The sequence below is a fragment of the Carassius auratus genome, chromosome 41 (assembly GCF_003368295.1).
Source record: "Carassius auratus strain Wakin chromosome 41, ASM336829v1, whole genome shotgun sequence".
NCBI lineage: Eukaryota > Metazoa > Chordata > Actinopteri > Cypriniformes > Cyprinidae > Carassius > Carassius auratus.
The window spans coordinates 16,930,957-16,946,917 of record NC_039283.1 but is presented as its reverse complement, the minus strand read 5'-3'; the positions used below and the strand labels follow the sequence as shown (position 1 = coordinate 16,946,917).

The following is a 15,961-nucleotide window of genomic DNA, read 5'->3' as shown; positions in this document are numbered from 1 at the left end:
TTACTCACATGCAGGTATTAGTGTGTGTGGAGCATGAGCAGGAGAGGTTGCAATTTTACTGCAGGTCATGTCAGAATTTTTTATGCCCGCTTTGTAAACTCCGTCGAGCCCACAGTGGACACCAAGATCATGCCTATTGCGCTGGCTTACCAAACACTAAAGGTATCCATTCCTGACATTAATCTTATGCACTCTTTACTCTTTAGACCATAAACATTATAAATATGCCAAACATTCCTTCTTTCCTGAATAAAAGAAAATATTTATTTGGGTTATTTTTTTTCTAAGCTCTGCACAGCTCTGAATGATCAGGGGTAAAGAGCAGGATTTTAACACGATTACGACAATAATCCGATTAAGAATCTACCATGTAAACAGAGCTTTTTGATTACCTTAATCTGATTTATAGTCATACTCAAAGGAAATTATATTACTATCTATGGACACGTCATTATGTCCCCATGTGATACATCCGACGTCCCCTCCTGAATTTCACATATAAACATACAGTTCATCTTCATGATGATGCCATGTAGAGTTTTGGTAATTCATTTTTCAGTTGTGAAAGCTTCAAGTGCAGTTAATTATGTATGTTCATACAGATGATGGCAGTGTTGAAGCTCTTTTATTTGCCGTCAAAAGGTTGACATGATAATCCCATCCCATACCTCTGTCACTCAGTCTTCCTTTGCCTGCACTCATCAGCACTCATTGATTGCACCTGTGTCCCATTAGCATGGTTAGCTTACTCTGTATAAGCCCTCACTGTCTTTCATTGCTAAGTCTTGTGTCAGTGTTGATAACTGAATTTCTAATAGTGACGCAAAGTCCGATTTATTTCTGTGAACCGGTTCTTTTCGGACAGATCGGCTAATTGAACCGGTTCAAAAAGCCGATTCATCAGTTCCTGACGTTATCAAGCAATAATGTCGCTATGCATTTCTTTTCTAACAACTCAATGCCATGTTGTTGTACCAATTAAAAACTCAAATAAGCAATTTGTGTCAACACATATTGAAACATTCAAAAAATAAAGTTATTTGTGTATAAAATATTGCTGATTATTGCCACCAAATTCACTTAAGTTAATGGTGTTTGTGGTCACAGTTTCATTTGCAGATCCTTTATGTCAGATACGACAGACTGACCAATACTGACTAGCCTACAGCTTGGATAAGATTCCTCAAAGTTTCACACCCAGGGTTGCCAACTCTCACGCATCTGGCGTGACACTCACGCATGGACTTCAGCGTGAGATTGATGCTGAAAGCGTGAGTGTCACGCCAGAAGCGTGAGAGTTGGCAACCCTGTGTGTGATGCACAAACGCGGATATGTTCTACATGTCACATTTCTGTGGTGTTATGGCTCTGAAGTGGCAACTGGAGCTTATCACAGCCACTCTAGTTTACAATAGCCATGCCACAGCATGTTTCAGAACTTCACGGCTTCACTAAAGATAGGCAGCTAGCCTATTTTTGACAGACGCCACATCCAAGCCACACAATAAATACTAAATTAAAATAAAAAAATCCTGTTAAATTAAAAAAAAGAAATTTCACATCAATATATCTTTGCCAGGAGGCCAGAAATTGTATGTGAATTATACATACACGATAACTGAGAATGTTTTTTAGACGACTATACACAGCAACCTTTATCCTTGTCATTCATAACTGGATTTTTAATTAAATTATCTTAAAAAGTAGGACATAGCAAAAAACACAACAATAGACAGAATTAAACCACACAAAACATACACATTTAGCCAGCATACTCATGTTATAACACAAAAAATCAAGGAAAAACAACGATGGACAGGCAAATCACTTAGTCTTGTGAATCCCGACGCTTAACTTCTGAAATGCTCCTGGTGTGAGTTGGCACCATGTGGAGGATGGAACAAAACTTTGCAAGAGCCATAACATGTGCAGTGTAAATAAGGGTAAGCCTTTTATCCCGGTTCTCTCCCGTCTTGTTTCCCTGGTTCTTGACTTCTGCCTGTTTATCTGGATTACTCAGTTTGCCTCAGCCCTGAACTCTTGTCATTGTTTGCACTGCCCTGTTATGACCTTTGCTTGTTTTTGGGGTTACATTTTCCCTTAATAAATCCCTCATCATTAAATCTTTATGTATTCACAACTGCATTTCTAAGCCTTTTATCCTGGTTCTCTGTGTCTTGATGTTCTGCCTGTTTATCTGGATTACTCTGTTGGCCTCAGCCTGAACTCTGTCATTGTTTGGAATTGTCCGTGTTATGACTTGTTTTGGATTACATTTGTGGGATTTTCCCTTTAATAAATACTGTGTCTGGATTCTCAAACTTGTGTACCTGTGAAGTTTAATGTCAGTTCTCCATGTTATGAAATCACAGGAGAAGATCACCAAGGAGATGAACTATGTCTTCGCCAATCAGGATTCTGTACAGGCCCAGATCACCCCAAGTAGAGAGTGGCATCGCTCAGACTGAGGTACACAGCACTGGTGTTTTAATTATATTTCAGTGTTTGTGAGACATCTCAGGGTATGTGAGTGGGGTTTTTTTTCAGGTGCTGTAAACTTTTAGCAATTCAAATATAAGGATGTAAATCGTGAAAAAAAGTGTGTGTGTGTGTGTATATATATATATATATATATATATATATATATATATTATTATTATTATGATTTAACATAATTTCATTTAAATATTTTTAAAATAAAAAATATGAATTATAAATAAATCTGTCAATTGATCTAAAAAAATGAATTGATAAAAAAAAATTATAGTATTAATTGGTGATTCATCCCACCTAACATTAAAGTTTTTAATATACTTTTATATGCATAAATGCAGAATATTTTCAATATTTGTTTAATGGCAACTTTTTATGACTGAAGGTGAGTATCACATGACCCCCCCCCCCCCCCCCCCCCCAAAAAAAAAATTTAACCACTGACTATAGCCATTCAGCACTACAGTATAATTTAGAGCTTTCAATTGAAACATTTATTAGCTTATAAAAAATAACAACTTTTAATTTAAGTGAACTTAAATGACCATTATAATAAGTGTCATATTTACCTCATATTTGCCCTTTGCCCTTCTGCAAGTAGTAGATATATAGAAATTGAACAAAGTTATCAAACACTAAATTCTAAAATAAATCTAGTTGAATCCTTAAATGCTACAAAAGTGATTGATTTCCTCTTTTTTTTCTTTTGTTCTTTGATTAACAGACATCACATCAGCTGGGATATTAGGTTATTTTGACTGACCAGTTGAATTGGATGTGTTAGATGAGGGAGACGGTGCTTTTCTCCAGGACACTACATTTCAGAGACATGTTCTTAAATGTGACTCATATATAACAAATACTTGCAGGCACAGTTTTAAGGCAGCATTAATCGCCTTTTTAGAAACTTCAAAACTTAACTAACGACATTGCATGCTTGTAGTTTCTTTTGTGCTTTAATATTAAATAATAGGCTACAATGCGTTGCCACATTTGTGCGTGCAATTGAAGAGCACATGCTACGAGCACAGTATAATGGCTGATAACAGGAAAATTAGTTTTTTGCTAACATATGGCCTGACAACATCTAATCTGACTGCAGTTCTCTGTATACTGAACCTCCCTCGTCACCAAGCTCGTCTCACTAGTGCAAAATTGGGGGTGCACATCTGAAAAGTCTCCCATTTGATGTGGTCGTGAAGATGTTCTGCATCTAAATAAATGCAATTGTTGTCAAGAAAAAAAAGAGACAGAAGGGATTACCAAAATTAAATTCAATGCAATTACATTCAATTACATTTTTGATAAGTATTATAGATTTTTTTTATTATTATTAAATGTAATTAATTTAATGCAAATATTTTAAATATATAAATTGTAAAATATAAATTAAAGTAAACTTTTTAATTAAATTATTAAAATATTTGACATTTAAAAAGCCACAATGAGGTCTCCTACTATACATAGTAAAAAAAGAGAATATTTAAAGAAAGTTACAGTTACGCTATATTCCCTTCTATCCTGTTTAATCGGTGTTCCTCTGTGTTCAGGTGAACAGCGCAGTGGCCAAGGAGCAGTCCAATCAGTGCGTGAGTGAATTGCGAAGTGTGCTGGTGGAGCGTCAGGGGTCTTAGCCATGCTGCTGGAGGGAGCTCGTGCACAGCGGGCAGGGGCTCTGAATGCACAGCTCTCTGAAAAACAAAGTCTATTGGAGAATGCAGGCCTGCTCACATACACTCAAGAGCTGCTTAAGGAAACTGACCAGTCATGCTTTGTGCAGGCTGCCAGAGTCACGCACAACAGGTTAGAGTGTATGTTTGTGGGTTACTGTGATTGTTCAAATCTGGTCATTTATGAAATATGAATCCCACAATAGCCTATTGTGTGTTTCCATAGAAACATTTTCAAAAGGAACACAAAATAAATGTGGTAATATTATGTTACACAGGATCACTTAGTGCAAAGAAAGCTTCTGTATATTCAAGTAACTTGATTTTTATCTCTTTTTTTCCCTCAGACTGGTTAAAGCAATAGAAAATCTACACCATTTCTCTCTATCTGCTGATCCCTCGTTCCGACACTTTCAGATGGACGTCTCCAGAGAACTCAAGGCGCTTAGCAGCATGGACTTTTATACAAGGTTTTCATAAAAACTTGCTTTTCTATGTCAAATACAATAATGCATTCAATTCACATTTAATCCAACCCATTATTTTCCTTCTGCAGCCCCATTGGCTCCTGTGATTGACACTCAAAAGACCTTGGCGTATGACCAGCTCTATTTGTGCTGGCGCCTCCCACAAGACTCTGCCCCTGCCTGGCACTACTCAGTGGAGTATCTGAGGAAAGTGGGCGGTGCTGGAGCATTATGGGCAGAGTCTTGTCTGAAGGAAGCTCAGGAAGTAATGGCACACACTGTTCATGGCAGCGTCTGGATGATGTGGGCGGGACCAGTGCAGTGATTGATAAGCTAGAGATGGACAGTGTGTATATCCTGAGAGTTCGAGGCTGTAATAAGGCAGGGTTTGGAGAGTACAGTGAGGAGGTGTATCTACACACACCTCCTGCACCAGGTAAGACACACACACGCAAATATAAGCACTTGGATCTGAACCCCTTTAAAATAAGACTTTTCCTCCAGCTCCTCAGTTTCTCACATTACTGAAGATGTAAAATTATTGCATATTTTCCACTCGTTCTACTTCTTCGACTTACAATTTACATCCTCAATTTTGAAGTTTTCCATTTATAAATTCATCTATTTATTTATTTATTTATTTATTCTTCCATTCATTCCTCTGCTTATTTTTGTCTTTGTTCGTTTGCTTTTGTCTATCCATCCATTGAATGATTCATTGATTCATTCATTATTTCATGCACTCAAGATATCATCTATCCATCCTCCATTTACCCATCAACTGATACATTTCCACGGAATTATTAATTCATTCATCCTCATTTTTGTTAATGTTTGTTTGTTTGTCTGTTCACTTTTCATTGATTCATCTGTATCATAGTTATTTACTGATTGACTGATTAATTCGTTCTATCCATCTAATCATCCATATGAATTTATTCATCTAGCCATGGACTTATTGATCCATTCATTCACCCATCCATATCACAATTCTATCAAACTGAACCTTGTTGTTTTATTACATGCATGTCATATTTCTCTTTCTCATTTTCTCTCATACAATTAATTCTGTTGTGGTAGTATTTTTCTCCATGCATATCCACAACTCTCTGACACGTCTCTTTTTGCTCTCCTCTCTGTATTATTTCTCCTTATGTTTCCTGTTGTTCTCCACCTTCCCTTGCTCCCGTTATCTATGCTGTTTCTTTGACTTGTATTCCTGTTTAACTGGAATATATCAGCTGCTTGATCTCCTCTGAATCCTAGAGTCCTGGAATATGTACAATGTTCCTGCTGTCCTCTCTGTTTCCCCTACTTTCTTCGAATCCCATTTCTTCTCTTTTACACTTATGCATACATATCCCCCCTCTCTGTTCCTTTTTATATGTTCACTTCCTCATCCTCTTTTCATTTTGTGTCCTGCTCCCTATGACCTGACCTTTCCAACCCTCTCCTCCACTCCATTTCTCCTGCATACCTCTATCTCAGTGTTGTCCTTCTGCCTGGATTCACGCTGGGGTCTACATGCTGAGCGGGTGGCGCTGGGGAAAGGGCAGACATATGCCCGGAGTGTTCCTGGGATGACCCTGTTGCAGGCTGCTGATCGGGCTCTTACCTCATGTGACCTCACCTCTGACCTCCTGGTGGCTGATGTTTCCATCACACAGGGACGACACTACTGGGCATGCACAGTGGAGCCTGGGTCCTACCTGGTTAAGGTCAACATAGAAATTAGTACTTTTATTTGAGCAAGGATGCATTAAATTGATCAGAAGTGACAGTCAAGCCATTTATAATGTTGCAAAAGATTCAAATAAATGCTGTTCTTTTGAACTTTCAATTTATCAAAGAATCCTGAAAGAAATGTCACAGACCAATTTTTTTTTTTTACAATATTAAATACACCAGATCAGCATATTAGAATGATGAATGCTGAAATTCAGCTTTGCATCAAAGAAATAAATTACATGTAAAATATTAAAATTAAGTTTACTATTAATTTTAAATTGTAGTGATGTTTAAATTGTAGAAGAAGCTTCTTCTTTCATATACCTTTCCCTGTGAAGTATATTCAAGTTATATTTATGAATTGCATTTTTAGTGTATTAATATATTAGTATGTAAGTATGTGTCTAAAAAAAATGTGAATTTTAAAAAGAGTTGTTTTCTCTGTGTGTAGGTGGGAGTGGGTGTTGAAGCAAAACTGCAGGAGTGGTTCCATCTTCCACAAGACATGGCAAGTCCACGGTGAGGAGAAAATTAAGCGTTTAAGAGCTGACTAACTCACAATGACTTAGGCAATATTGTTGAGGAATCTGTCTTTTTCCTTCTATTTGTCTCTGTAGGTACGATCCAGATAGCGGTCATGACAGTGTCGCAGAGGATGCTCAGGACTGTCCTCCATTCTGTTTCCTCGCAATGGGCATGGGCAAGATCTTACTGCCCAAGTGTGGGGCGTCTAACACTTCTGCTGGCCCCCTCACTGCCCCTTTACCACCTCGCCTCGGACTGTGTCTGGACTTTGAGAAAGGACGGCTGACTTTTTACGATGCACACTCCTTGCGAGTGCTGTGGGAGGGGACTGTAGATTGCTCCGCCCCTGTTTGCCCAGCGTTCTGTTTTATTGGTGGAGGGGCACTACAGCTGCAAGAGCTAATAGCCAATCGCAGTACAGAGCAGAACCCACCTAGAAGAGTGACCATCCAAACACGTGCCACCGACGCAGATCACTAAACCGTCTGAACGCTTTGAACCTAGTCAAATCAGCACCTTTAAGCAAATCTTCTTTTATCATTTTCTATAGACTTTGTTTACCTGCTTCTTTCGTAGCTAATTGATTGATTGTATTTTATATTAAGATTTGTTTAATTTCAGATAGACCTTAAAAAGCGGTCATGGATGCTAACAACGTGTAGCATGCTAGCAACATCACTATTAAATAATGAGCAAAAGTGTGTTTTTATGGCCACAAAATCAAAGATTCCAATTGTGTATGATTCAGGTTCACTCATAACACACTCATTTTGTAAAATCAAAATGTTTCCTCGCTATTTTCAAACTTAATTTCCAGCATTGTTAGCATGTGCACTGCTCACTATGGGTGTGCTAATAGTAAACACCTTAATTTATTCATTAACAGTATATTGTGCTCTTTACAGGAATGTTGCAATTGCCTTGAAATGTGATTGCATTGCTATTCAAATCCACTGGAGACAGTTTATGGCTGTTGTTGGTCAGACATTTGTATTGGCATCAGTACACATCCTGTGCATTGAGACCTCGTCTGTTTGGTTTGTTTAGGCCAAAACAGGGCTGACGGAAGCCTTTAGCAAGCAAAACTAAAAGAACAACCGTGTAATGAAAAGAACCTGCTTTTGTGAGATCTCTACAGGTGCCTGCTCTAATGTTACACAACCGACTTTCCCATTTGAATGCCCAAAATAATAATCTCCAAAACAAAAACCGTCTGATACACCTCATACTACTTTTAGCCTTTTTTCATAATCATGACTGTTAGGGTCATGCGTTATTTTTATTTTATTTTATTTTTTTGTGGATTGGGTACAGTGAGAACAAATTAGTGGGTGAAGTTTAACTTCAGAACTGGATGCTGCTTATGACCGTGCAACTGTCAGTCATTAGTGTGTGTGTGTGTGTGTGTGTTGTTAAAAGGAAATTTTGAATTGTATACTGAATGTCAGTTGCATTTAGAGAGAGAGAGAGAGTGTGTGTGTGTGTGTGTGTGTGTGTGTGTGTGTGTGTGTGTGTGTGTGTGTTTGATATGTTATTGCAATAAAGACGGTTGCTGAAAGCTCTGTTTTGGCCATGTTTTCTGCTATTTGGACGCATTGTTGCAGATTCAGGTCTCGTTGTGTGGATTTATATTCATGTTGAGGATATTTTGTAGCATAGCAACAGAAGTGGAATTAAGCAACAACGTTTCTCGCTTGTATTGTTTTCATGCCCCTTGATTTTTCCCCTGAATAAGGAGAAGTTTTCACAAAACATATTTTTGCATTCCACTGTTCTGCTTCTCCATTGTGTTGTATTTTACATGTGTTTTTAACATGTTTGACTGTTGCACTCACATATGAAGGAGCTCTATGCAAAAACACGGTTTGTGCGAACTGGCCTCAAGGAAGTTAACTGCAAAAAAACAAACAGACAAAAAAAAAAAAACTTCCTAATTCTCTGTCTTTCTGGTTCCCTGGGTTTAATATTTTAACATAATAAATCTTCTCACATCATCTTTTTTGTTTTTGTGCATTGCAGTTTCTCTTCAGACATGATTCAGCTAAGATTCACTCATCTTTCTGCTGTTCTCCACATAAACTGTATTCTCATTTATTCTCTTTGAGTCTTTACTGGTCCATTACAGGTTCATTTGTCCAGATTATCTTTTATAATTATCTGCTGATCAAGAGATCTATGATAATGGATCAATTTGGACAGTGGATAGTCGTATTGAGTCTGTGCTTGCTGGCTGCTGTGATCATCTCTGAACAAAGTGAGTATTTAATAATTGCTCTCATCTGCTTTTGTTAGCAATTTACATCATTTTATGCCAATTTCAATGCTTTGCCTTTGGATATTTCTGTCTTTTATCTTTTGAAAAACAATCTTTTGCTCTCTATGTCTGGCAGAACTTCCAAATGAGGTTAGTCGGGATGAGATGAAATTTGCACATCCTGCCGTCTAAACATGGCTTTAACATGATCATACTGGAGTTTAGGTGGGATACTCAGGTTTGTTTGTCTCTATCTTGTCAAACAACAGTGCTAACTACACAAGTAATGTAAAATATGAATAAAGTGCCAGGATGTTTTCTTATGTTGGAATGAAAAAGACTAAGAACCAAATGAAGTGCCTCTCTTGCTTACTAAAAAATACAAAATGGAAGAAAGTGTTAAACTGAACATGATCTTGCTGCTGTGGATTTTTTTTTTAAATATATATATATACTTTTTTATTTTTTTTATTTTTTTTGCTCAATTTCCATTTTGCTTTCACGTGTACTTTTATTTTCAGTATAACTAGGTTTAATATTTAAAAAAAGTTACTTTTCATACTTGAGTACAATAAATATCACTAGACTGGGAATGTTTCACAGATGATATTTTTTTAAGCTTTCAGATCAGAATTATGAAAGATATTTGAATGATCGTGAGTGCACTGAATTCATCAGACATGTCATCAGAATCATTGGATGAAACCCACACATAAACCTTTTGATGGGAAAGTATGACCCAAATAAACAATCTACAGGTTCAGATGTCGTAATTTGAATGGAAAAGCATTTCTCTATCTTTCTCTACTAAATAAACAAAATACATAGGGTTAACTGGTTTCAACTTTATCTTTGCAAAACTGGCATCAAATGTGGATAAAAAACAACAACAATGACAGAGTACTTGCATTATCTTCTGATGTTCAATTAGGAACGAGGAAGAAGAAATCAACAAACCAGTAACTCACGCCTCCATAACTTTTCCTTAGTTACTCTCCTCCCACTCTGACTCTTTTCTCTGCATCACATGTGAAAATGGGTGGTGATATGTACATTTCCAGCTTTTATCTTCCCCTTGTTCAGAACAGAAGACAGTTTCTCTTCAGACTTGATACAGGTAAGAAGCACCTGCACTCATCTAGTTTTCTCTGCAAACCATTGCTCTCTGTCTCTTTTCACTGTACTTATTTTCTGTTTTCACAGCATGTCATAAACATTATTGCTATTATTGCATATTTAATTAATTATTTTTTCAATATTATTTTTATATGCCTTTTGATTAACTTTATTGATATTTTCAGTATCTTAATGCTGAAGTGGCACTTTCTAATAATTTGTCATCTATTAAAAAATAAATTATAAATTCAAATGGCTACAATATCATTCCAGACTAGTTTAGAATTTAATTAGTAATACAAATTATTTTTTTTGTAAATGAAAAATATTAATATATTGATAGATGAAAGACTTAAAAAATATCCATTCCTCCCTAAAATGAAAAACGGTGTCATAATTGACTCACCCTCATGTGGTTTCAAACCTGTGTGACTTTCTATGTCCTGTAAAATACAAAAGATGTTAGGAAGAAGACACTTTCAGTCACCAGTCACTTTAACTGCATCGTTTTCCATAAGCAAGTGAATGGTGACTAAAACTGTCACACTGCCAAAATGTTTTTTTGTTGTTGTTGTTTTACTGAAGACATTCATATGGGTTAGAAGCAATGAAGATAAGATGTTTTTTTTTTTTTTTTTTTTTTTTGTTGGGGGGGGGGGGGGGTATGAACTGTCCTTTTAAATATTTAACTTTACCAATATTTACCGGAAAGTGACAGTTGTTGCAACATGTGAAAACCCACATGAGCTTTGTCATTATCGTTGGTGTCTTACATTTAACAAAAGCTTGCACAACCAGATCGACAGCTCAAGTAATACACTTCACTGAGCATTTAAAACGTAGACGTTCACATTCTTTGCAAAAAGATTGTATTACATTGATGGAAAGATAACTGGAATGAGCAACTGAGTATGACCAAAAAAAAAAAAAAAAAACTTGTTCCCCAAAACAGATTTATCTTGCAATGTTTTTGCAGTGTTTATCTGGAAAACATTTGTTTATTAGTTTATGTATATTTTATTTTTATTCCTGTTAAATGTATAAACCTGATGAACAAATTCAGCTTTTTGAATAATGCTTTTCACAACAAATTCTGTCCTGAAACTATTCTTATACAAGGAAAGAATACATTATTTTAAATTATTATGAATGGCATGATTAGTAGAATAAATCATATTATGAAATAAATAAAAATGTTTTTATTGTAATATCTTAAGTTAATACATTAACCTTGACAAACATAAAATATTGTTTACAAAAAAACATTCTCTCTCTCTCTCTCTCTCTCTCTCTCTCTTTAACGGACCCCTGTACAAGCGTACAACTGATCTCAAAGCTTACACACATGGACTAAAAAAGATTTTCACATTTTTTTGGGATATTTAAGATGCACATATAGAGACAATTAATTATTATTATTTGTACTTAATAATTCTCTCTCATCTAAATTAAAATCTGCTTTTCTTTGCAGTCTCTCCACATCGGAGTCCCAGTCTTGTTTTTGCAAAACCTCTGCAACAATGGCACAATTTGGCCATCTGGTGGCAGTGTTGAGCCTTTGCCTGCTGGCTGCAGTGGTGAATTCTCAACGTGAGTGTTCAATCAGTTTTCTCTTCATTGTAGCTCATACAGCCCTATGACCTTCTAGTCTTTATCAGAATGATCAGCATTAGGATTTTTTCAAAATTCAGATTTTAGTGCTTGCCATGTCATTTAATCATACCATCTTACTTTCAAATGGATGTAAAACCTTTTCATTTCCTTTCTTTTTCTATAATAGAGAACACCCCCCAACCTCCTCCTCGTTTAGGACAGGAGATCTGCACACACTACACTCAGGGCGGGACCCTCCTCCTGGATGGGCCGAAGGTCTTTGAAATGATGCTGATTGAGTTTGGACGGGCAATCCAGGTCTCTATACATGTTTGCTTAAAGAGATAGTTCACCCCAAAAATGTACATTTTGTCATTGTTAACTGACCCTCAAGTTGTTCAAAGCCTGCATCAATTTCTTTTTTTGTGGCTGAACACAAAATACAAACATTTTGAAGAATGCGGTAACTTATACAGTTGTTGCTCCCAGTTGACTTCCATAGTACATATGAGAAAAAAAATACCATGGAAGTCAATGGGGACCATCAACTATTTGGTCAAAACACATACTTCAAAATATCTTCTTTGTGTTCAGTAGGAGAAATAAATTCATAAATGTTTAAAACAACTTGAGTAAATAATGACAGAATTTTTATATTTTTCATCTTTGAAAATAAAAGTTTGCTTACATTATATGTGTGAGTACTGTGTATATATAAATACTCATACATGTATATATTTAAGAAATATTTGCATACGCGCATGTGTGTTTGTGTGTGTGTATATATATATATAAATATATATACACAGTGTATATGGGATTTATATTTTATGTAGATATAAATAGGCCTATATAATAACATATATTTCTTAAATACATGTATGTTTGAAAATGGTACATGGAGACCATTATTATTCTCTGTCTCTCTCTGTAGACCCTGAACCCTATGGTGACTCAGCAGTGGATGGATGAAGTAGATGATGATCACGACAAACGGCTGAACATGGTGGAGTGTGCCAATCTCGTCCAGAGAGTCTCTGATTCCATCCAGAGGCCTCCGCAATAAAGTAGCCACATCTACTGATTGAAGTAACTTGTACTTGTGTACGGAAGTAGACCTATGAAGAAAAATACTATTTATCCAGCACTTATTTAGCAGGTCTGTAGCTTAATAAACACTGTAAGGCATCACAATGTTTTTTTTTTTAATTTACTTTAAAACATTAAATGAAAGAATGTTGAAAATGAAATTAAAGAATGGAAATAAAAAAAATGGGTTAAATTGTGTCCATTGGTAAAGCTCAATAATAAGTTTCGTTATTAATTTTTGCTCATCTCAACAAACTACAGTACACTATTAGTGTATCTACAAAAGTGGATCACAGTGAGCATGAGGATTCTGTGAGACCACGGTTCAAGTCTCAAAACGGTGAAAAAACACTGAGAAACACGACAAGCACCTATTCTATAGAAAACTATTATAAGTGGACTTCTAAAGTGAGTGCAGTGCAGATCAAAAACACAATTAAATTCTTAAAATGAATAGATCACCAAAAATGAAAATCCTGTCATAATTTATGCATCATCAACTTATTCCTTCTTCTATTCTTTCTTCTGTTGAACACAAAAAAAGATATTTTGAATTTGAAAACTGTAGCCAAACAGTTGAAGCTCACCATTGACTTCCAGTATAGTCCAAATAATACAGTACAGAAAATTAAAGTAGCTAAAACTTGAAAAAACAGCATGAATGTTTTTAGTCTGCATAGTGTTGCTCATGAATTCCTGCCTGAAGCAACTGCACATGAAACAGAGAAAATGGTGAGACGGTTGGACAGGAGAAAAACAAGGTCACCATTATAGTCTGTGACCTTTGTCCAAACCTGTTTTACTAGCAGACGTTTAACCCCCTGAAATCTATGACAGAGGTCAGCAGGTGCCGGAGGGGTGTTGCCTGTCTGTGCCTGTGTCTTCTGCTCTCTGTCTCACGTTTATTACTTTTCTCTCTAGATTTGAAGAATGGTGTCTATCTATTAAAAACATGTTGGCACAACTTGTGCTTTTGGAGTCTTTGTTAACATGTACAGTTCTGGTGTAAGGACAGAAGCAGATGGATGCAAACAAGCATGAGGAGACCTGAGAGGTAATTAGGAGACCTGAATGAGATGAAAGTAAACAGAATAAACACGTTACAGGAGATGAGAAGGGCTGAAGGAAAAAAGGAGAGAGTGGCACATTCCTCTTCCTTTGTCTCTGCTTCCCTTGTCCGGACTCTTCAAAACAACAGCTGGAGCTCTCACAGGTGTGTTTTACTTGCTGAAAGCTGAAACATATGAGCTGACAATGCACACACACACACACACACACACACATGTGTAAGTATGCTGATGCAGCAACCACACACTACAGTTTTTTCAGAGGTTTTTCTCCAAACAAGTTTAAAGTGCTCCTTCTGCACATTTATAACAATTATTTTGATTATCACTGAGATAAAGTAACGACAATGAGATCTTAAGCCATACTTTAAAAATTTATGTTTTATAAATCAAAATGATCAAACAAAACCAGTAGCTTCTGCAAACACATTATTCTGACACTATGCATTTTTTAGCAATTTTTTCAAAATTCTATTTTATTTTTTACAAGATGGGCGTAATAAGATGCCCTTTTCATAAACTGTGATGATGCATTTCCACAGTTATTGACATTGTAAATTTAGAAACGTTTTTGTCTCTGCATGTTTTTATGTAAAGTACATAAATATAAATTTCAGAAAACTAGTTGGGTGACAGAGGGAATTTGACATCTACATTTACATTTATTCATTTAGCATACACTTTTATCCAAAGCAACGGATATAAGATGCAATTTGAAGAGTTCAGATGCAATTTTGCATGCATCTGCATCTGCAATTTTCAACTAAAATTTGGATTTTTATCAGGCTCCTATATTTATGTTCAGTTATTTTTACTTTAATAGCCTGGAAAAGGACCTGCACATTGCCATTAAAGTAAAATGACTCAACCTAAGCATAGGAGCTTGATAAAAATGCTAATTTTAGATGAAAATTTCAGATGGCACTTAGAGGCTTTTGCATCTGAACTCTTCAATTCTTCTTAATTCTGACAACCATAATCAATTGATATATATATATATATATATATATATATATATATATATATATATATATATATATATATATATATATATATATATATATAATGTAATATGACTTTATCAAAATGACTACATTTGGTTACACCAATACAAATCTTTTTTAAGGGTTAAATCAAGTATAAATAGATTATTTCGATGACAATTCCAGTATTGACCAAAACTAGTTATCGATCAAGGGATTCACTAATGTCACTGAGAGTATGTATACTAGTTAGCAACCTAGACAGTCCAAAGGTGGTGTGTATATTTGTGTGTGTCCCAGTTGTATGTGTATCTCTGCTGCAGGAAACAGTGGTATCCTGTTTTGCAGTGGACTCCCATTGTTGCACTGATTAAACTTACACTAATATACACACCACAGCTACTGCGCTGTTAATGATGAGAAAAGAGCAATGTGTCTGAGATCAAGCAGTCGTGATTCATAATACACACATTTGGCCGGGAAGCCTTCACACAAGTGCCCCCGTCTTGCTCGACAAAGGATGAAGCACTGGACACAACACATTGTGTGACTGTATTGTGTGTGTTGTCTAGTCTTTCTGTCTCCACATGGTCATCCATCACTCTTGACCGTCCAGACCCTGTCTGTTTATTTATCTGTCTTTTGAGTAACAGAGACGGTTTACACTGTAATTACACTAAATCATTTCCTAGTTTGATGAGCTTGGTGAGCTTGGTCATGATGTGGGTGCCATTTTTCATATGAGGAAATGACAACGGTCTCTGACCAAATCATTGTATTTTCTTTTCTTGCTAATTATGGACTTCTCCTTTGTCTTTCATTTACATGAGAAAAACACGTTTCAGTCTGTTCATGAATGGTGCAAGTATTTATGAGTGAAAAGAGTTCTAAACAAATATGCTGATGTATTTTGATGTGATGGGACAACAGGTGATGGACATTTTTTTTTCACTGGAAGAAGTGCTACTATTGATTA

At 36.0% G+C, this 15,961-nt stretch overlaps 1 pseudogene; it reads left to right on the top strand.

Moving 5' to 3' along the window:
- The window catches only part of LOC113059105 (tripartite motif-containing protein 46-like), a 433,352-nt pseudogene extending 425,486 nt beyond the window's left edge, over positions 1–7,866 (top strand).
- The last annotated feature ends 8,095 nt before the right edge of the window (positions 7,867–15,961 follow it).